General features: G+C 40.3%; 1 protein-coding gene across 9 annotated transcripts in view; it reads left to right on the plus strand.

The window, feature by feature from the left end:
- LOC122557714 (liprin-beta-2-like) overlaps positions 1-23,602 on the plus strand; it is a 274,073-nt gene that overhangs the window by 58,849 nt on the left and 191,622 nt on the right. Inside the window, exon 1 of one of the 9 annotated variants that reach the window (XM_043705609.1) lies at positions 2,197-2,320. The exons of the other annotated variants lie outside the window; for them this stretch is intronic. The gene's annotated coding sequence lies outside the window, so the exon portion shown is untranslated. Of the gene's footprint in view, positions 1-2,196; positions 2,321-23,602 lie in introns of those variants that run through there. 9 annotated transcript variants of the gene reach the window in all.

Genomic DNA, 23,602 nt, shown 5'->3' on the forward strand with positions numbered 1-23,602 from the left:
AGAGATGGTGCAGCACAGTGGCTCAGTGGTTAGCACTGTTGCCCTACAGTGCCAGGGACCTGGGTTCGATTCCCACCTCTGACAACTGTCAGTGTAGAGTTTGCACATTTTTCCCATGTGTCTGTTGTGGGTTTCCTCCCTAGGTGCTCCGGTTTCTTCCTCCAACCAGAAGATGGTCAGGTGAGCTGGTCATGCTAAACTGCCTATAGTGTTTAGGGATGTGGAAGTTAGGTGAATTAGTCAGGGGAAATGTAGAATTATAGGGTAAGGGATTGGGTCTAGGTGGGATACTCTTTGGTGGGTCGGTGTGGATTGTTTCCACACTGTAGGGATTCTATGAGAACAGGGATAGAGGCACCAAGAAAGAGGCATGGTGAGAAATAGGTGAAGCATTAACATATGAGCATGGACTAGTTAGTCTGACCTATTTCTCTATTGCAAAATTCTTTGTCGCAACACTCTTGGCCGAAATTTTCATCAGGTTCCACAGCTAGAATTTAAGAATTTTTACCCAGGCCATTTTTAATTTTTTTTAAAAAAAAAACAAGCCTGTCCATAGTCATTCAATAAGTGCGTTGATGTTAAGCCTGGGGCAGTTGAGTGGGTGTTCCAATTCCACATCCCCTGATTTGCATTCCCTTTTGGAGAAGGATCAGGTGGAGTAATGTTTGTGCTTGTCATGACTCCTGCAGTGACTGGTTGGGTTCAGGGAAGAAAACCAAGGAAACTCACTCAAGGCAGGAAAGGTCCTTCTGCCCCACCCTTCTTTGTTTTATTTTACATTTAGCGAGCATTGCTGTTTTTACACTTCAAACAGGATTTATTCATTTCCCTGGACAGGAACTGTAATCAGGAGGAATCCAAGTAAATAAGGAAGGACATAGGGTCATTACGAATGGGGGAAGCCATTCCATCCCTTATCCTGCTCCACCATTCGATTTGATTATGATTGATCTGACCCTTTTTTTTTTTAACCACTCCAACTTATTGTTTATATCTGAATTAAAATATCATCTATCATGAAAGCTCTAATTCTCACCCAGCATCTATAGCCTTCAGTGAGAAACAGCTTATCATATTTTCATACCCTTCCCATTTTTAAAACAAAAAGTGTGTTTTACGAAGTGTTCTGATTTTGATTTTAATTTCCTTTAGCCTCATTCTAGATTCCCTCATTAGATCAAATAGGATGGTTGCATATCATTTATCTCCACTTTTTAGAATTTTTCTTGTTCCGACCACCCTCAATCTCGTGAATTCAAGTCGGTGTAAGTCTCATGATGTAACTATCTTGGTCAAATCTTAATTTATTATCTTTTAATGGAAATGCTGGTGTGTGACAAGATTCCTGCAAAAAAATTCAATGTTTGTGTTATTAACATTTGAGTAGTCAGCTGTGGTCCATTGAATTATACACACTTGCCTCGGAGTCTAGAAGCCATGTGTTCAAGCCTCCCTCCAGACACTTCAGCTCGCCAGCCTAAATTTTATTTGATGAAAGGAGTGCTGCAATGCCTGAGGTCCCATATTTTGGATGGGACACCGAAAGCAAGGCCCTGTCCTCCTCTTAGCATGGCTGTATTGGATCCTTTTGGCTGCATTTTGTGCAACAGCAGTTAAATGTTTCCCTCCTGTATTAATCAATAGCAATGAAGTAGGTTATCTGTTCATTATCTCCCTGATGTTTGTGAGATCGTGCTTATGCACAAATCAGCTGCTGTGCTTACTTCATTACAGTAGTTTTTAGATGGCCTGAAACGATGAAATGTGCAATGTTAATTTGAACACTCATTCCCTGCTGTTCACTTGGTTCTTTTTCATTTCACTATTTGTTCTTCCCTCTATTTTGAATCACCACCTTGTCTTCCATCTAGTCCTAGTTCATCCCTCTCCCTTTGTGCTCTCACTCTCCCTTCCCGTGTGTGTCTGTGTCTGTCCGTCTCTCTCTCTCTCTCTCTCCCTCTTTTTCTCTCTCTCTCTCTCTCTCTCTCTGCTTCACTCCCTACTCACACCATTTTGTTTTATCTTTTTTTTCTCTTTTAATCTTTCCTTTTTGCTTTATCTGTGTAGAAAGCAGAAACATTAATATTTAAACAGTTGAGCTTTGAGGGTAGAGTGCTGTTGGATAGTGACCTAGAATGTCGGTGCCCTGTGGAACAGCACTTAGCAAATAGTGTGTTTAAACTGTAATGCCACATCATTCCAGTGCAAGTCTCAAGTGATTAATTACACTGAACCCATGCGGAGCTCTGGTCTAACTGTGTACTTTTCAGTGCAAGTCGCATCACTGAACCCCAGGGGAGACCTTCAAAGATTGGAGGTAAGTGAAGGATGTTCTGCTACAGAGATTGTGCAAGCAGCAGTTTGTGTGGATTCCTCCCAATCTCGGGATGGGGTTTTAATTCAGGTCCAGCCTTTCAGGGTTTAATGCCCTGTGTCTGAGCGTCCAGCTAATAAAAAGAAACAAAAGCTGCAGCCGCTTGGATGAGCCAGATGTCTCTGGCTTACTGTGAGCACTGAGGGAAACTTCCTCAGAGTGGGAAGCCTGATATTTGTGCAGTTGAAGGAAAGGTTCTGGAGTTTAGCCCTTATTTAAAGGCTACTCTCTTTATGCTCATTAAAAAGCTGACTGAATGGTATGCCAGCCAAAGTCTGATGCTTGAATCTTGATGTAATTGACAGGCTGCTTGCAAATGTTGGGAGTTTAATGTTTTGAAAGACAGCAATTTAATGCAGAATAAAAATACAGCGTCTGTCTTTAATAGTTTTACCTTTTCTAGTTTTTACTCTGTCTATGCAAGCATATGAACAAGCCTCTCTTCGTCTTTTCATTTCACACTCAATGCTCAATATTTCTGCTTTACAGGCATTCTTTGTACCTTTCTTACATTATTCAACTCTCTCCCACCATGCATTCTTTCTTCTCATACTCGCTCCTTTTTTTTCTTTCTTTCTTCTCCCCCCCCCCCCCCCCCTTTCCTATTACTTTTTATATCCATCCCATTTACATCATTTTACTGTCACTCTCTCCCCTTTTTTTCTCTCATTCACTATCTTTCCCTTTGTCTTTCTACTTGAGTTGAAGAGGGGAATCCATTTCAAGATCAGTGCTTTTATTTCTTAATTTATCAAACGTGCAATCCTCTATCTGTAAGTCCTAAGTTTTATTACTTTATTTCCAGCATTCTGGACTGAAACAGCTTTGCTGAAATTGGATATTTTCCCTTGTGCAGTTTTCAAGCTTACAAGCACAACCTTTAAGTGGGTAGCAATCCGGCCCTATGTCTGTGTTGGGGTTTTGAGCCCCACTCGAAAAGTTTAAGGATAAAACTGAATCCGCTGCAGCTGTGAGAGAGTGTTGCACTGTCAGAGAGCCACATTTCAAATAAGACATTAATGAGATCAAGTCTGATTCCTCAAGACTCCAATTCCTAAGAGATCCCAAGGCATTATTTTGGAGATCAGGTGAATTATCCCAGAGTTCAAAGTAATATTTCTGCCTCAAATTATACTTCAAAAGTCTGGATATTTACCATAGTACTGTTCAGGTTGTAGTTTGCTCGCTGAGCTGGTAGGTTTGTTCTCGGACGTTTTGTCACCATGCTAGGCAACATCATAAGTAAGCTTCTGGTGAAGCACTGGTCTTCTGTCCCACTCTCTATTTGTCTTGGTCTGTTATGGTGAGTGGTATCGTTTTCAGTTCTTTTTCTCAGAGGTTGGTAAATGGGGTCCAAATTGATGTGTTTGTTGATGGAGTTGCACTTTGAATGCCAGGTCTCTAGGAATTCCCGTGTATGTCTCTGTTAGCCTGTCCTAGGATGGATGTGTTCTCCCAGTCAAAGTGGTGTCCTCTTTGTTTATGTGTAGGGATACTAGTGATAGCTGGTCATGTCTTTCAGTGGCTGGTTGGTGTTCATGTACCCTGGTGGCTAGCTTCCTGCCTGCCTGTCTGATGTAGTAGTGTTTGTTGCAGTCCTTGCAGGGTATTTTTTTCGTATGACATTTTTGATAATACCCTGCAAGGACTACAACAAACATTTACATCGGACAGGCACCCCCATCCCTTTTGTCCAATCTGTATGGACTGCTTCTAGGGTGGGACTCCCAAATCTATGTCCTGCATTTTCTGGGATTGTTAGTGCAGTCATCATGGCTAAGAAACACAGCATGAGATAATGTAGTAAATTATTTTTGAGGCTACGTAGGTCTAATTGGGTCAGGTTGCCCTTTTAATTAGACCGGCTGCAGTGTGTTGGGCTGTCGTGTGCCTGGCAGAGCTGCCCTGAGTTTCACACTGAGCTACTTACAGTACAAAAAAAGGAACAGAACGGCTTTTGTGTGTTTGTTGAATTGAGTGATTTTTCTGTGACCTAGTTCTTGTCTTCAGAATGTGCTGTTGATGCATCTGGCAAGATAGTGTGGCCATTAAGGACCAAGAACCCTTCTGCATTGACTACTAGGAATACAAGGTTTAGAATTGGGGATTGATGGTTAAAACCTGCTGCTCATGTTCAGTTAAGATGGTTGGGTTTTGGCACAAGAATTAAGGTTTAGGCCTTGGGGTTAGGTTTCCATTTTTATATTAGCTTGGAGAGCATGTCAGCAGCATAAACTGCTTTTTTAATTACTCAATTTACAGTGAAGATATTTGGAGCACTGAATTACTGTCATACAATTGCATGCAGACCAGTTGGTCTAGCCAATAACTAAGAATGTGAATGCATTGGGGCTGTGAAGGAAATCAAGTATTGTTGAACGTAGAAGTTTTATTAAATATGGATTTAAATATGTGCTTTTTTTTCAAATCTCAAGATGGCACTTATAGCTACTAGTCAATAAATTCAGTTGACCTCCTCAGTTACACTGGGAAGTGCCAAATTATAGTCCTTGTCCATGGGAGGCTATCATGATGGGGGGGAGGGGGGGGGTGGTGTTAACAAAATGGCAAACACAGATTCTTGGTACTTCAGGCTACCTGAGGTCAGTGCTGAGGGAGCAGTATGCAAATGGTGAGGTTGGCACTGAAGGGGTACTGCGAGGTTGATGACAAGGTGGTGCCAAGGTGTTGCATAGTTGGTGTGGCTCACGATACCAAATTCCCAACACATTCTAGTTCTGTAAATTTCTCTCTCCTTGTATCTTGGACTTTTGTCGATTTCATGATTTGATTAGTCAACAACTCCATTAATCAATCATTAATATTGTATCATTGGACTACCAAGATGGTGGAATGTAAACTTGAAACAGATTAACCTGGTCTTTTACATCAACATCTAATAATTCCTTTGTTGTAAAGTGTGAGGAAAGCTGTATGTCTCATTGTCATGAAACATTCAGCAAAATTTCAACAGTAAGACATTATCAGCTGGCTCTTGAGTATGAAAATCAGGACAATTAACATTTTGCACATTGGTTTATCAAAACTTGGCTGGAGAAGGGTTGACACCCAAGATTTTAATGTAAATCATTCTCTTTTTAGATTCACTCAGGCTGGCTGCATATTTCCAGTGCTTTTGCATTTTTACTGTGAAGATATTTTAATGTTGAAGTGAGGTAGTCTGACGTTTGTTTCAATACCAGAATCTAGAAGCTCAATATTAAGGGGAAAAAGGCCGTGTAATCTTACAAAAGGGTTAAACGGCTTTCGCTCACCTTCACTCTCTAACTCTGTGTGCTTTGTGATGGCCAGTCTCAATGTTTTAGTGAGTTCAGTGACTCGAGTTTAATTCGAAATGATGACCTTTTCACTTTTAATCTGTGATTTCTGTATCTTGTGGAACCAAACACTATTAGCTGGGCAATCCAATAAGAGGAGAGAAAGGAAGAGACTTTCTGATATGATGCATCATTCCTTGTGTCAAGCCACTTGCTAATTGTGAACGTTATCTGACTTGCACACATTTAACTCAGTGTTTGGTTTGGCACTGATTTGTAAAAGTGTTCACACACTGCCTCTGACCAATGAGGCAATGGGAAACAGTGTTTCAAATGCAAGACTACCCCAGGTTTACCAAAACTTATATAAATATTTACTTTTAAAAGTCAGGCTCAAACTTTCCTTCTCATTAATTGTTTCTATTTATCTAAATAACAACTGCTGTTGATAGATATTCAAGAGTTTACTGCCTAACCCTGTTTCCCTTGTTATTTAATGTTAATACTTAGCATTGAACTGTAGCTTTTGTTCAACAAGCACAAAGCGACAGTCGAGGATCCTCTTCGAGTTGAGGAGGTTTTATGCTCAGAATTCCATGGCTGCTCTATTTTGACTCTCCAATGCCCACATAAAGTCTTGTGATTATCTTGTAAGAAACTCAACAAACTCTTAGTTGGTATCCCAACCATGATCTTGAGTATTCATTCGCTCCAATAGTGCAGCGATAGCAGTGCAAACCATCTGAGATGAACTGCACCAAATATCTAAGACTCCTTTTGAAAGCTCCTTCCAACCCAGAAAGACAAGGTTTGAGATGCATGTAATGCATTATCCTGACTTGCAACTATTTTATTGCCCCTTCATTAACTCTGGGTCAAAATGCTGGCACTCCCTTTCTAACAGCACAGCAAGTGTAACTATACCCCACATGATTGCTCAGTTCAAGAAGGCAGCTCACCCACCACCTTTTTTGTTGTGCAGACAATGTTGGCCTGGTCAGTAATGCCCACATACCATGAATGAACATGTAAGAAAATAAAATATCTCGACAAACCCAGTCCTAATGCAAAGGGGATTGTGTTTTTCTCTGGCAACATTGCACTGATTTGATGACCCCTTTTCATGATTCACTGTGCCAACTCTCCATATCTTAAATGCTAGGTTTTTCAATCTACGTCTCCATTGACCTACTTTGTCCTTTATTTGTGTGAAAAAATACATGCTGTCTTTTTAAAAAACATTTTCTTCCTTTCATGATCAATGTGCATTTGTATAGCACCTTTTGCATCATAATGTTCACCTAAGTGCTTCACAGCCAATGAGTTGCTCTGAGAACAGTAACTGTTGCACTGTAGTGAAAAACAGGTGAGCTGTTTTGTTTCATTTTTCGGAGGTGCTTATTCAGGGAATTCTTCTAGATTGCCTTTTGAGTCGGGCTCTTGTTCCCTTTGGAGAGGGTAAGCTATTTAATATCTTAGCCACTAGGTGTCATCCCTGTGCAATATACTCTCTCAGCCCTGCATTGGTGCCTTGGCCTGGGTTATATGATAGTGGTATATGGTTTCCGATGGAAACCACCCCAATCTTTCAAACCTTTCATTTGTCACTTTCATGCCAGACATCAGCCCAGTAAATCTTTGTTACACTCTATGTAGCCTCGCAATTCCTCCTTTAGAATGGAGAGCAAAACCATACACACTTCAAACAAGGTAATTGATTGTACTTTAACTTTGTTTTGCATTTTGATGGACTGCATTAGTAAAACTTGCTGTGGGTTTTGATTTACAAGCTGACAAAGGGTTTTTTTTAAACTGTATGTCTGCTTTGGAGCAGCTCTTGAGAGCAAGAGGTTAGTTGTTTCTGACAAGGATTTTGCATTGTAATAAATAAATGGATGACTATTAATGAGCTGCAAAAATTGACTTCATTTGCATGATACGAATTGGCAGGGATGGAGACTGAAAGTGACTGCATTGAGTAATGTTTTTTTTTGCAATGAATGGAAAGTTTTATTGATTGATCCTTTTTCAAGCCTGTCACTATCCCAAGCCAACAGTAACGACAGCGGTTAGTATTCCATATCTTGAATATGGCATAATGTCTCCTCTTTACTAACAATTGTAAAGGTATATCTTTTACCTAGTTCCTGCAAATATTGGTCACGATTAAGTGGGCTTTAAATTGTCTTTGCACAAATGAAATCTTACTGCAGATAATTTTAAGTTGCTAGTTTTGCCATTGTGGCCTTCAATAAATCAGACCATTGGTGAAGCGGTCCTTTGCTGTGTTTTTGGTATATATTTTTAAAAATTCCTTGTATCATACATTTTATCTTTCTATGTTGCGCAGAATTGCCAATGGCTTTTGAGCCCAAACCAATTTATGCAGGGTCATGGTGACATTACTGTTTCAAACAGACTTTAATAAAGAAAGGAAAAACCTGGCATTTGTATAGCACCTTTCACAGCCTCCTGTGGGTGTACTACTGGATCTGTGAGGTGCATTTGGGAGAATCTGGAGTGAGAGGCTGTGACATGGGAAGAATGATTGATTCAAACTGGAATACCAAGGAAGCAGCAAATAGCATACATTGTTGTAATACCTTTTTGTGACCTCAGGACATCTGTGAGTTGCCTTCAATTAGGATGAAGTACTTTGAAGTATGCTATAATGTAGGAAATGCAGTGGTCAACTTTGAATAGCAAGCTCCCATGAAGAACCATGTGACAAATGAGCAGGTAACTTTAATTGAGTGATATTGGTTGAGGGTTACGTATTTAATCAGGATGCTTGGGAGCACTCCACTATTCTTCCACAAAATATTGGCTAAGGGCTTTGCCCCTCTTACAGGACATGTTATCTCATGCAAATGGTGCCTCTGACAGTTCAGTACTCCCACAATATTATGTTGAGTGTGTGTCAGCCTTGATTTTGTGCTCAAGTAGAGAGTGTGGCTCATACCAACCTTTGGACTCAGATGTGATATTATCCGCAGATGCCTGCTGACATTAAATAATGATTTATTGGTATATCTCCATGTTCTTGTCACCTGTTCTTGTGACCGAAATCAACCTTCCAAGGAAAATAGTATCACCATCAGAGAAATGGTTTTTAACCTGCTGGGATAACGTGCACATATGCGACAATGAATCGAAGAAGTGTGGAATTTAAAACCAGAAGGATTACACACCAGAAAAAAGTTTGCTAGTTGTTGGAATGGTCAAATCCTATCGAGTCCCCCTGTTGTCTATAATTTGAGATCAACCAACACAGAAATGGTATTTGTTCCTGCTGGTCTTCAGTTTTGCTCAAACTGATGATATCAAGGATGATTAGTTGTGGAATGATGATTCTCGAGTTGCTAATGATGAAGATTAGGAAAATCCATATGATATGCAACTATTGCAATATGTTTAGATGCAATGTTTAGTGATCCAGACAGTGACCAGTAATTTTGAAGGACTTCAATGTGAATTGTGTGCATGTTGTGTTGGTTAACACATAGTTACCAATGTAATAAAATGTGTTCAGGAAGTAATATAAATGTTTTAGTAGTGTTAGTTTTAGCGTTATTCCATGGCACCACCTTTTATTGATCCAAATTAATGTAACAATCACACACCAAATATTACCTGTACAAAAGCTGACCCCAAAACATTTGACTGAAAAAGATTGATCTAAAAGAAAGTTTTTGAAACTGGTATGTGCAGTAATTGCAAGTGAAGGAAAAATATTCTACACTGCAAGTGATATCCTCTACTTGAGAGAGCGGTGAAGGCAGTTACAACTGTGGCTTTCAAAAGTAAATTGGAAAGACACCGGAAAAGGAAGAACGTTTCGGGGGGGAAAAGGCAAGGAGTGGGTCCAGAGGAATTCTTCCCTCAGAGCCAGTGTGAATATAACAGGCTAAATGGCTATCTTCTGCATGGTAACGCTTCTTTGCAAAAAATATGCTTTTGTTTGGTGTTGTAACCTATAAGATTCTGAAGGGCTGCACAGATCCAGTTCCCTGGGTCAACTTTCCTTTTGAGTGCAGGTAGGTGCTCCCAAGTGACTTGCTTTTGTTTAGCCACTTCTGATCTCACTTTCTGTGTGTGGCGTACTTTTGTGCATTTGATATACAACACTTTCATGATTAATTTTCAGCCCCATGATATCCACTTACAAGTGTGGAGCTTCTACAGTTTGGGCATGAATGGGTTCTACACAGAACACTCTTGGTACAATGGCTAGGGAGAAAGAACAGCCAAGCACTGTCGTACTGTTCAGACCAACAACTGCCAAGTGCTGCATTGTATGTAGAGAATCGGCGGGTAATAAGAACACTTTAATTCGGGAGAGGTTGGGCTCTGTGTGGGTGGTTGGATTTCACTTTGCTGGAAGGCAGATGTGGTTTCAATGAAAGGTTCACATTGAGCACTGAATGGCTCTTATGCAAACTCATGGGAACTAACTCTGTGGTTTTTGGTGTGGCCTTTCTAGTTTACTCTGCTTTTAAATGTAGCTGCAGTTTGTAGTGACCTTGACAGCAATGGTAAGGAGGTGAGTTAGGTTTTGTAGAATTAATGTCTTTTGACTCTTGTATGCAATTGAAGCAATTGGTGTTGAAATGTATGTAGTATTGATGGAGGGGTCAAGAGCCTTATTTTAAAAAGCAATTTCTAAATTTAAATTTTTGTTTGCCAGGTATTTTAGGCAATAGTTTAGGAATGCTGTCAGATTGAAATATAATGGGATCATCTTCATTTAGGATGAAGAAAAATTTTTGTGTGCACGCGCTGAGGTGACTGACTGACTACCCCTGTGCTGGATCCACAAATCCTGCCACAGGAGGTGTTTACTGAAGCGGTTAGGTGGAGGAAGCAGGCTGCTCTGGTTTTTGAATGTTCCTTCCATGGTCCCACATCTGCACCTTTCCTGCGCTTTTCCAGCAACACATTTTTTAGCAGGAGACTCTCAAGGTATGGGGATTTATAAACATTGTCCATTTGTTCACAGTGGATCTTGATAGGGGTTCATATTATGTGGGGGGAGCTGGCTAGTAGAAGAAACCTTGTCTTCCAGATGTTTAGCCTCCGGTCCATTCTCTCCTATTACCTATGCAAATGCATTGTCAATAGTTAGGTGCTTGGCTAGTGTGCACACCTGAAAGCTGAGTCTGTACGCTGCAACTCAATGATTGAGCTTGAGGTGACCTTGGTTCTGGACTGGGGGGAATGCTGTTTGAATGGTTTAATGCTCAACTTGCAGAGGAGCTCCACACAGCTGTGTGAGGTACTGAGGTTTGTTGTGGTGTTCACAGAAGATTAATATACTGAACTGAACAATCCTTTAATTGAGCTTGCTGTGCTGTTCACTCATATAAAAGTTTGACATTAAAATATCACTGATGTTTAGCTCTTAACATTTTTTAAGTATGCAGGTCAAGCAGAAAGACTTGCAATTTTATAGTGTCTTTCACAGCCTCGGAATGTCCTGAGGTGCTTTGATAGCCAATGAAATACTTTAGGTGTAGTCACTTCAATTTTGACGGAATCACGATAATCACTTTTCGCACACCAAGCTCCCACAGCAGCAATATGATGGCAGGGTCATCTGCTTTTGCAATGTAATCTGGAGGGTTAAATATTGGGCAGTACACTGAGAAAACTCCTCACTGCTTTTCTTTGAACAGTGAACATCCGATATTTTACATCTACCTAAGTGGACAGATCAGGTCTTGGTGTAACGACTTGTCTAAAATATGGCACATTTAATGTTGCAGCACACCCTCTAATACTGCACTGGGTTATCAGCCCGGGTGGTGTTCTCTGGTCTCTGTAATGAGACATGAAACCACACTCTTCTGATTCTGAAGCAAGAGTTCTACCTCCCAGTTACTGATGCCTGCAGTTGTAGCTATCTGTTAATATTTGCAAAGGACAATTCTAACTCCTTGAAAATCTTCTAATGAAGAGGAATCTAGCTTTAATTTTTTTTTAAATATCTGCAATATGGACTGAGTTAGAAGCTAAATGTAAAATTGATCAGGTTCAAATGCCTGAATGTTTTGTGCCAAATTTGCTGGCATCGCATAAACTGCTGTCACTGACTGCAGTGCAATCCTTGGCTATCACATGAGAAGATTTTCATATAGCAGTCGTATGAAAAGTACTGTTGACAAAGCAGCTATGAAATCCTTTTCCTAAGTGGTAGATTAGATTAGATTACTTACAGTGTGGAAACAGGCCCTTCGGCCCAACAAGTCCACACCGACCCGCCGAAGCGTAACCCACCCAGACCCATTCTCCTACATTTACCCCTTCACCTAACACTACGGGCAATTTAGCATGGCCAATTCACCTGACCTGCACATTTTTGGACTGTGGGAGGAAACCGGAGCACCCGGAGGAAACCCACGCAGACACGGGGAGAATGTGCAAACTCCACACAGTCAGTCGCCTGAGGTGGGAATTGAACCCGGGTCTCTGGCGCTGTGAGGCAGCAGTGCTAACCACTGTGCCACCGTGCCGCCTATGGTAATTTATCATTTATCATGAAAAGAATTAACTAACTATTGAAACATTTCATCAGTTAGCCTTGTTCTTTAAAGGTGAGTGGTGGTCATAGATTTGGAAGGTGTTGTCAAAGATGCTTTGAGTTGCAATGCATCTGGAAGGTGGTGAGCATTGCTTCCACTGCCAGAACACAAACATTTTAAGGTGCTGTTTGAGATATGCCCATCAAGCAGTGGTGTTGAACTACTTGAGTGCTGTTGGAGTGATGCTAATCCAAACAAACTGAGACCATTCCATGAAATTGCTGACTGGCATTTTCTAGTTGGTGGTAACCCTTTTGTGAATCTGATGTCTTGTGCACCAAAGACATCCCAGCCTCTGCCCTGATGTTGTAGCCATGATATTGATACATCCGGCCCAGTTATGTTTTTGGTAAATAATAATCCGTAGGATGAAGATTAAGGACTTCCCAATGATAATGCTTTTGAATGTCAAGGGAAGATGGATTCTCTCTTGTTGGACATGATCTTGTTGGACATTACTTCCTGGTAATTATGTGGCACAAATTGTGCTTATCACTCCAAGCATCATCCTTTAGGTCAGGTCTGATACAAGCAGAATCTTGGACAAACAAATGATTGAATTTGATGATGAGCAATAATGCTCAACTCGGGCATGTCATGGAATGCTCATACTTGACTGAATGAGTGTCCCATGGGTGTTCCATTGGTTTGTCTCTACCTCCAACAAAAAAAAATGTTAAGTAGGTGGTAAGTCATAGGTCCAGTAGCTTGACTATACTGTCCTTGCTGATGAAGTTAGTGGTGTTTCTCAAAGGCACCTACACCAAACGCCACTAGCTTCATGTGTCTTTGAGAAACACCACTAACTTCATCAGCAAGGACAGTATCGTCAAGCTACTGGACCTACAGACCTACAGCCAAACCAACAGAACACCCATGGATCTCTGATATCAGGATTCTTAGCAAAGGCAGTAATGCAGAGACTCACTCGAACAGCTCTACCAAACATCTAACCCACGCTTTGGGTCCGCTGCATGGATGATACCTTTGTCATCATTAAACGAAACAAATTAGAGGAAACCTTCAACACCATCAATAATACCTTTTCTTTTACTGGCATAAAATTCACTAAAGAGGAGGAAAACAATAACAAACTGCCATTCCTAGATGTCACACTAGAGCAAACAGCCAACAGGCAACTGCAAAACAACATCTACAGGAAAACAGCACATACAGACCAAATATTGAACTACAGAAGCAATCATCCCAACATCCACAAATGAAGCTGCATCCGAACATTATTTCAATGAGCCAACACACACTGCAGCACAGAGAAACTACGCAGAGCAGAGGAAAATCACCTATACAGTGTATTAAAAAAGAACGGTACCCAATGAACACAGTCTGCTGATTTCTCAGCAACAAACAAAACAAGCTGACAAAACCCTATCGGAAGCCCTAGCCACTCTCCCCTACATCAAAGAGCTCTCAGAAATGACTGCCAGACTATTCAGACCCCTTGGCATTATGGTAGCCCACAAACCCACCAACACACTAAAACAGGAGCTAATGAACTAATACAGACAACCAGCAAAACTAATGTCATTTACAAAATACGATACATGAACTGTAGCAAAGACCTACATTGGACAAACAGGCAGAAAACTAGCCCCCAGGATACATTAACATCAACTAGCCACAAAACGACATGAGTCTCTCTCACTAGTATCCTTACATACAGATAAGGAAGGTCACCACTTCGACTGGATCAACACATCCATCTTAGGGCAAGACAAACAGAGACATGCACGAGAATTCCTAGAAGCATGGCATTCCAACCAGAACTCTACCAAAAAACAGGTCAAGCTAGACCCCATCTACCACCCCCTGAGAAAAATAACAGGGAATGACACTGCCACAGGGAATGATATCGCCAACCCAAAGAAACCCAATCCTCTAAATAGAAAGTAGGAATCATGTATGCTGCTTTGCCTGAGGCTCACTGAAGATGTTACCTAGTAGGGTGATGAAACATCTGGAAATGAACCTTCCAGCTCAGCAAACAAACCTACATCTACAGAATTTATAGTATAAGATCAAAGTGTCATACAGCTGATACAATATATTGAACAAACCTAGATTGCTTTTAAGTCTTTAATCACTTAGAATGGAGATGCAGGTTTCCAGTCATTAACATGTAAATCCCAGAACTTCTTTCAAGTCACATTTCCAAGATAACACGTTTTTTTTTAAAATAAAACCTTAACATCTCGGCTCAGATGATGCATTAAAGTTGAGGGGTTAGAGTCTGTCCAAGCTTGAGTAAGACTGGTTCTGTTTACAAACTAGGAATTTATAAAATGTCATGTGGACTGACTGCGTAAAAATTGTGTGCTTTTTGAAGAAAAGAGAATGGATCTACAAATGTAAATTTACCTGTTGGACTTGTATGTGTGTGTGAGGGAGGGGGTGTGTGGGCAGGTGTGACAGTATATGTGTGTGTTGTATTGGGGGTCACCTGTAGTGTGTCATGAACCCAAGGTCCTGTTTTGAGGCCATTCTCATGGGTACTGACCTTGGCTATCAGCCTCTGTGTTAATGTGTATCCCCAAGTCCACCTTGAAGGATGGTCACTCGGAGATCAGAGGCTGAATGCCCTTGTGCGCTGAAATGTTCCCCATTGACAGGGAACGTCCCTGTGTGGCAATTGTTGAGTGCAGTCAGTCCATGTGACATTTTACAAATTCCTACTTCAGAAATAGAACAAGTCTGACTCTGTATTGAAATACAGACCGACCAACTTTAATGCATTGTCTGAGCTGAGATATCACTTTCTTAAAAACCTTATCTCAGGAGTGTGACTTGAAAGAAGTTCTGGGATTTACGTGTTAATGAATCAACCTGCAACCCATTCTAAGTGATTAAAGACTTAACAACAATCTAGGTTTTGGTGTCACGAGTGTGGTGCTAGAAAAGCATAGCTGATCAGGCAGTATCTGCGGAGCAAGAGAATTCATGTATTGAGCATAAACCCTCCAGGAATGAGGCTTGTGAGCTGGGGAGGATGGGTGTGTGTTGCTGCGTGATAAATAGGAGGGGGTAGGGCTGGGTAGGGTAGCTGAGTGGATGAAGGTGAGGGTGAAGGTCATAAGTCAGGAGGGTGGAGCAAATAGATGGGAAGGAAGATTGGTAGGTCAAGAGGGCAGTGTCGAGTTGGAAGGTTGGATCTGGGATAAGGTGGGAGGGGAAATGAGGAAACTGGTAAAATCCACATTGATCCCGTGTGGACCCAGGGGTGGACCTAACAAGAGTCGCAGAGGGAATGGTTTGTTCAATACATTGCATTGTGTATATGACACTTTAGTAGAAGATCAAACTTCTGTGTCCTGTAATCTTGCCCCACTAGCTACCTGGCAAAGAAGCAGTGGTCTGAAAGCTTGTGCTTTCAAATAAACCTGTTGGACTATAAATTGATGTTGTGATGTTTAAATTTGTTCAGCCCTGTCCAACACTGGGACCTCCATCATATGCACAACATGGCTGTTGTGTTTCCTATATTGCAATGTTGACTAAACTTTGAAATTGCTAAATTGACAGGAAAGCCTGTTGGGATGTCCTTTTTAAATTACAAAAGATTAGTATAGGACTCCAAGTTTGTTCTTTTCTTTCCTCCCTCCTAGCACTTTGGGGCATTTTTGAGCTGATATGGATCTGATTTACATCTTGAAATAACAGTTTAGGTTAATATTTTATCTTCCCATGATTGGAGTCCTGGTGTTAAAACCTGTTCTGTGAGTAAAAGACATTGTGTTGGGAGTTGGCTTCAGATAATTGCATGACAGTAATGTAGGATTAAGCAACTAACATCAGAACAATCAACCAGGAGGGAGGAGGCCTTCTATAATTCATTGAGTGACACATGTGGGAGCCTGATTGCCTCCATGAGTTTAACACTTTCAGGTGGTGCACTTACATATGTGTTGCATGTTTCAAAATCTCACGTCACACTTCCTGTAATACCTTCAGCTTTGCACCACGGCCAATGTATAGAAGTTCCCAGTAATGAGCTCCAGTTTATCTGGGGTATTCTGAATTATTCCATGATTCCTGCATTATAACAGTGAAACTCTAAAGCCCATTGTTCACTGAGGTTGTTAAAGGTGCTATGCAGATGCAGGGCTTTCTTTCTAAATTGTGATCACTCCATTCCTAGCCAGAATGACGATTTGGCTAATTTCCTGTTAATCATGTTTGAAGACCTTATTAGTGTAAGTGTTTAGAATTGATTTTATCCACAACTTGCATTTTGTGACTTTTTCTCTGCTCAACGTATCTTTGCTGGATAAGTTATTTATTTTAATATGTGATATGATTAGCCTTCTCCAGTCACATACCCGGTTTGCTATAGTTTGAAGATCACATTTTAAATAATCTATGTTTAGATTAAATTATGTTAAGCTTGTTTACTATAACATGCCATTTTTAAAAAAAACTCTGGGCTGTGTGCTCTAGTTCTGTAGGCTGTTTACTGTGGTCTGCTGTTTAAAAAGACTCTTTATTGAAAAACAGACATGAGTCCTCTTGTAAGTCACATCCTGGCTCCAAATCACTGGCTGATGGGGAGGTATAGATATCTGGAGAACTTCTTTTATAATGCATTGGAGGCAGTAAATCCTTTACAAATCAATGGCACCTAGTCATATTGTCACCACATACCATATTTTTTGATGAATTTTGAAGAAACTGTCTTAGGCAAAAAGTTGACTCTTAATGTTAGAACTAGGCATTTTTAAGGAAGTGATCCCCTATCTTACTCATAGCTGAGTGTTTGAACTAATCTAGTTTCCTGTTTGTATCAACCTTAACTTGGTGTCTTCATGTCAGGAAGTTATGGGATCATGTCTCAGCGCACGGATTGGATCATTTGGTCCAGGTCGATATTCCCCAAGACATACCAAGGTACCAAACACAAGAATGAATAAAAATAGACCAACCTGACAGTGTTGTACTGAAACAGTTAAATTCTTCAAGATTATTCTTCTGTTCCTAACATCCTGAACCTTGTTCCCCAATGAGTAAATTCATACTTACTCAGTTACTATTAAAGATTTATCTCCCAGAAATCTTTATTAAAATAAAAACTGTCTCATCCAGAGGCCATCAGTTAATACACACCGGTTTCACTGGGGAAGGACAGTTACAATTCCAGTTGGATTGTTTGAACCATTCTAGAGTTTGCCTGCTGTGATTTAAGTTACAGGCACCTGTGCTCCAATCCTACATCCATTAATATTCAACTAAGCATTAAAAGTCCAGTCTCAACTCAGCTGCTATTAAAACTATAAGGTTACATTACCATTTGCCTGTTCCCAGTGCTGTCTTGACTAGCTTCACATATTTTATTCTTTCATATATACCAGAACTCTGCCTAACTCTCACCAAACCCATTACCCTGATGCTTGCTCGCCAGCATTGGCTATTAGTCAGGAATTGCCTCAATTTTAAAATTCGAATCCCTATTCAGCTCTTTGCTTCCAAACCTTAGCCTTCAGCTGCCTGGGCTGTAAGCTCTGGAGTTTCCTCCCTAAATGTTTCCACTTCTCTATCCCTTCCTTTTCCAAAACAAAACTGCTTGAAATCTACTTCTGAATGTCACCTGTCTGAAAAAATCATCTCACATGGTTCAGTATCAAATTTGGTTCAATAATGTTTCTGTGACATGCGTTGGGATATTTTGCTTGTTTAAAGCTGTTTTATGTAAGTTGGTAATGGTGAACAATATTGTCTCAGCTTACGCTTGGCACTGGGGCCTCAAAATCGATCTTTCTAATCAGGGACTGTAATGAGGTAGTGTTAGAGATTGCCAACTTCTAAATATACAAAATGAAATTAGTCCTGAGCATGACTTCAAGTTAAATCATCATTTGCAAGTGAATAAAGCTCAGGAATGATTGTAGTCATTCTACAATTTTAAAAAAAAATTGGGAAAGCTTAATATGGGGAATGTTTTCCAGACCCGGGTGTAACTGACAAAAGTTGTCCAGTCACTAAAGGGAGTTGGTTTCAAGGATTGCAGGAAAGATGAGTCAACAGGCTGACTGGTCACAGTCATCTTAGATTAGCTTCTCTACAGTGTGGAAACAGGCCATTTGGCCCAACGAGTCCACACCTGTGTGTGGCAGAAGAGTGACCCACCCAGACCTATTCCCCTAGCCTCCAGTTATTCCTGACTAATGCACCCAACACTATGGGCACACGTGTTTTTATGAAGAAACATTACCCTTTACTCCTTTCATTCTTGGGATATGCTATCAGCAAGAAGAGTGGCATTTATCGCCCATTGGTAGTTTCTCTGAAGCTGGCAGTGTAATGTTGTCTTGTGTACTGGTAGTTGGTTTGATAAGAGTGATTTGGCTGATGAGACCACTTCAGAGGGTTAATGAGTTAACACTTCATGCAACTTCAGATCCATTCTGAGCCTAGACCAGGTAAAGGTGACCGGTTTCCTGCCTCAGTGAATCATTTGAGGTTTTGTAATAATCCAACAGTTTCAGAATGACTTTTACTGACATCCAATCACAATTTGCAGATTTCTCAAACTGAATTCAAGTTTTTTTTAAAATTGTCTCTGAAGTTTTGTTCAGGTTCAGCATTGTCATCTAATACTATAAACAACACCACCATACCCCATAATTGCTTTTACCTGGTAATCACTAATAAACTGGCAAATCTATAACAAGGTCATGGCTGTGATTTAGAGGATTCACAGCATTACAAATTGTCATAATTCCAATCATTATAAGGATTTTCATTCTTGGCTCAATAGGTAGCACTACTAGCCTCTGAATCAGAAAGTTGGGAATTCAAATCACAACCTAGATGACATTGTAATCTAGACAGAGATTGACTTCCAGAATAATAGTGTGCAGACCTGTTATGGTACAGAAGGAGGCCATTCAGTCCATCATATCTCCACCTGCTTGGAGCATTTTGATTTGTTGCCAGTCTCCTGCCTTTTCCATGTTGTGTTATACATTTGTTCTTATTTTAAATAATCATTTAATACCAGCTTTGATGCCTTAATTGATCCTGCCTCCACACTTGGATCATAACCACTTGCTGTGTGAGCAAGTTTTTCCCGCCACCTTTTCTGCCTTTTTCATTTACTTCTTTAGCAGAACACTTTTTAAATCTGTGACTTCTTCTGGTTCTGATGCACTAAAGAGAATGGGTAATTTCTTCTGATCTTCTCTGCCCTGACCCCTCTATTTTGGAAATTGTGATCAGATCTTCTTTTGCCTTCTCTCCTCCAAGATAGACATTCCTGACTTATCCTAGCGATTTTCATGACTGTCTCACCCCTGGAATCATTGTGCAGTCTCCCCAATAAAAACTGAAAGTGTGGCATCCAGAAGTGTACACAATAATTCAGTGTCCTATCCATGTTTAGCATAACTTACCTGCCTCGTGAACTATATGATCCTGTTAATGAAGTCTTTGTTACTACTATCACTACTTTTGCCTGTCACCTTTAATGACTTGTGCACATAAAGTCTCTCTGTTCCTGTACACCCTTCAGAGTAGTGGACTGTAGTGTTCTTTATATTATGTTGCATCTCCATGTTCTTTGTATCACCTCATGCTTCTCTGCATTGAATGTCATCTGCCACCTATCCAGCCAATCCAACGCCATGTCCAAGTCCTTTTGAAGTTTCACACTAGCTTTCTCGCAGTTTACAATGTTCCCAAGTTTTGAACTATTGTAGGTGTCTCTTTGGCCTTTGAATGAACATCTCATCCAAAAGATTTTTTTGATCAAACAAGAACATGGTAGGCTGCCCAATGTTTAGCACAAAACTATTCTGTCGTTATTATACTGTTGCTGTTAGAATTTTACTGTGTTTTTCCAAATTACAACAATAATGTGCTTCAAAAATGCTTTAAAGCACTTTGTGCACAGTGAGGCCATGAAGGATGCTATTGAAGAGAAAATCTATTTGTCTTTGGTTTCTGTTAGTAATTACACTTTTTAAAGATTTTTACGTGGTTCGAATGCGCATCAAACTGTACAGACCAAAGCTCCATTGTTGGATGCCAAAAATGTTTGTCTTGTGATAAACCATTAGAGTCCTTGAAAGTTGATTCAAGTTTGGCCTGGACAAGGGCTGGGAAGAATAAAATTTGATGTTTGTCCAAGTGGAAAATGAATACCCATAGTGCCACTTCTTACTGTTAGGGTGTCTGGGATAAGTTGAGATACTTGGAGCTATGGTTGTGCATATCCAAGGGAGTGAAGGGACATGGGTTTAAAAAGGTAATGGGTTAATTTCGTGAAGACCATGCTTTCTGGAAGAGGATTCAATTAATACTGCTTTTAAAAAAATTTTTTCATTTGAGTTAGTGTCGGGTCATGTAGTAACAAGCTGTGGTTCTGCAGGTTTGCCTCTGGGTTCGATACCTACACCAGGACATGAGTATAACCAAACATTTCTGTGTAATATGGAGTGAATTCTACATTGTTGGTAGTGCCATCTTCTGGATGAAACCTTCATCTGAGCCCCCATCTGCTGCCTCAAACATCAATATTGCACAGCTCTACTGCTATGGGTGGTGTCTGAACTAATATTAATCATTCAGTCCATGTCATTGACTAAACAATTAGCTCAATGTTGCATTCCAGTATTTGGTGGTGTTTGTGTACTGTGCCCGAATTGGGCGTTGCTTTCCCTGCATTCCAACAGTGACTACACTTCAGTTCAGCTTCATTTGTGCAATGTACTTGGGACATCCTCTAGCCATAAATTCCCTCCCTCTTGCTTTGCCTTCTCTTTCTCTCTGCAGTTAAGTTTGCCTTCACAAAATTTTTGAGGCTGTCTGCCTGGAAAGCAAAGAATTGAGGTGGTCTCCAAGATCATCTTTTTTTCCCCATCTTCCTGTCTTGCCCAGTCTCTACAGGCTCTGAGGTTGGTCCATTACATGGATGAGATGAACACTAAGAGAAAGTGAGGACTGCAGATGCTGGAGACCAGAGTTGAAAAATGTGGTGCTGGAAAACACAGCAGGCCAGGCAGCATCTGAGGAGCAGGAGAATTGATGTTCCGGGCATAAGCCCTTCTTCGGGAAGCCTGAAGAAGGGCTTATGCCAGAACCGTCGATTCTCCTGCTCCTCGGATGCTGCCTGGCCTGCTGTGTTTTCCAGCACCACATTTTTCAACTGAGATGAACACTATCAAACCTACACCATTCCTGCTATCCTTTTTTTTTAAATCGAATGCATAGCGTCAACCTGGTTGCATTCTGGATGGATCATTTTGCAATAACCAGCAGTTGATATTGGGAATCCTGCCAGGCCAACCAGCTGCTTCTGTCTGTGGGCTTGAGCTGATCCACGCCTCTATCCTAATGTACACCTGACTCCCTTCCTCCATGTACTCTCTGTTCACTGACTTCCAATCCCCAATTTTGTTTCTTGTTTAAAATTCTCACCCTTGTTCAAACCACTGTGGGTTATGTTCTCCATATTTTTGTAACCTTCCAAGGTTTGCACTCTTTCCTCAGTCAAGGTGCTTCTTTAAAATCAATCGACCGCTTTGACCAAGCCTTTGGTCACTAAAATCTCTAATACCTACTCTAATGTCTCCAGTTTCTTGTCACCTTGTCTGATTTATGCTCTTGGAACGTTCTTTAAAATAGGAAAAGAATTTAGAAAAAGGTGCCGAACATTCATATTTGCCTACTTTTTTGGTATTTTGAACCACTTACAAATAAATGTGAAGTATTAAAGTTCACCAGAAATACTTTTTGGGGAAAAAAAGTGCATTCAAGCTAGTAAGGCACTAAAATTACACTAAATCCTGGTTGTCTTCTCACAGCTTTGAGAAGACAATGTCTAAGAGTTTTACCCCATGCTTGGGCAGCAATAGCGGTCTGACCTTTAGGCTCAACTCTGACATCTGGAGGCCAAATTTAAAGAAAATAGTTTGGTTTGGGAATACTTCACCATTTTTGTTTTGCTTGTATTTTCATTTTAAGGATCAATCCATGTCTGTTGTGATGAGCTGTAATAGGCTGTCAGCTGGCAGCAGACCTTTTTCAAGGCCTTGGACTCTCTGTTTACCACTTTGCTTTCCCGGTTATTGGCAAAGATTCAAATTCTGCAATAGTTGCATTAAATCCTTAACAGACTTTCTGCCAGGGTGAAAGTGTTAATAAATGAAAGTTGTTGTATTTTGAAGAGTAGAAAGTCATCATGGTATATAGGGTGCCATCTTTCCTCAACCAACATTTGCCTGATAATGCACCTTCTTACTGTGGCATATTGCAATGTATTTTCCTTGTCTGCACCTAACAACAGTTGCTAAAATAAAAAGTGACATGTTATGTTTTGAGTTTTTTTTGTGTCATTTGAATGATAGAAAAAGATGCTGTTATCAATATTTTAGCTTTCTGGTTCAGTTCTATTGGCAGACTCCAGTAAATGATGCTTTGCCTGTGAGTTTGACTGTTTCTGTCTTTCACCATTTCACCCAGTGGGTTTAATCAACAGCATACTAAAAATTTATATCTGCCTGGAAAAGATTTAGAGAAACCTTTTTTGTTCATATTGTTTCCTGCAATTTGCTGGATAACTAATAGATTGCATCTTGCTGACTACAAACACCTTTAGTGTTTTTTTGTGTGTACAGATTTCAGCATACCACATCTTTTGGTTCTGTGTATGTTCTTCATTGCTCTAACTTTTTTTTTTCCTTTCAACAAAATGGAACATTGCTCCATGCTCTTTGAAATTTCAGGTCTCATTCCTTTTTTAATGGTTTAGATCTGTGTTTTGATCTGAAGGGTTCAAAAAGTTGATGTTTGATTAACAGCATCAAGTTTAAGACTGTCTGGAGTCATGTTGATGAACATCTTTTAAAAGATGTGGATATTTGGGGAATTGTGGTTTTAAAAGATGTATAATTCTGAGTTGGGAATTGAAAGGAGAAAAGAAATGCAGCCCAAACAGGCCATTCAGCCCAAATGTTCCATGCTGATATTTATGCTTCACATAAGTCTCTTCCCATCCTACTTCATCTCACTCTATTGATCTTTTAAAGAACTGTATTAGCCAGTATATGGTACATCAAATACAATGTGCTGCACGGCTGATCTCTATATCCTTTACCCAATTTGCTTGGACATGTTGTACAATAAATAAATGCCATGACGTAATGTGTTATTAGATGCATTCTGAAAACATTTTAACCCAAAGTACTTCTGTGCAAACCACTGTGCTTTCAATTGACGTTAGTTCACATAGATTTGAGGACGAAGTTATCAGTTACCTTCCCTGTTCTTTCAGAATAAGAATATGGTCTTTCACCATACACAATCAGAATATGTGAGGTAACTTTATTTGCAGAGGAATGTTTTTTGGTTTGGGAAAA

Source organism: Chiloscyllium plagiosum, chromosome 16, assembly GCF_004010195.1.
Source record: "Chiloscyllium plagiosum isolate BGI_BamShark_2017 chromosome 16, ASM401019v2, whole genome shotgun sequence".
NCBI lineage: Eukaryota > Metazoa > Chordata > Chondrichthyes > Orectolobiformes > Hemiscylliidae > Chiloscyllium > Chiloscyllium plagiosum.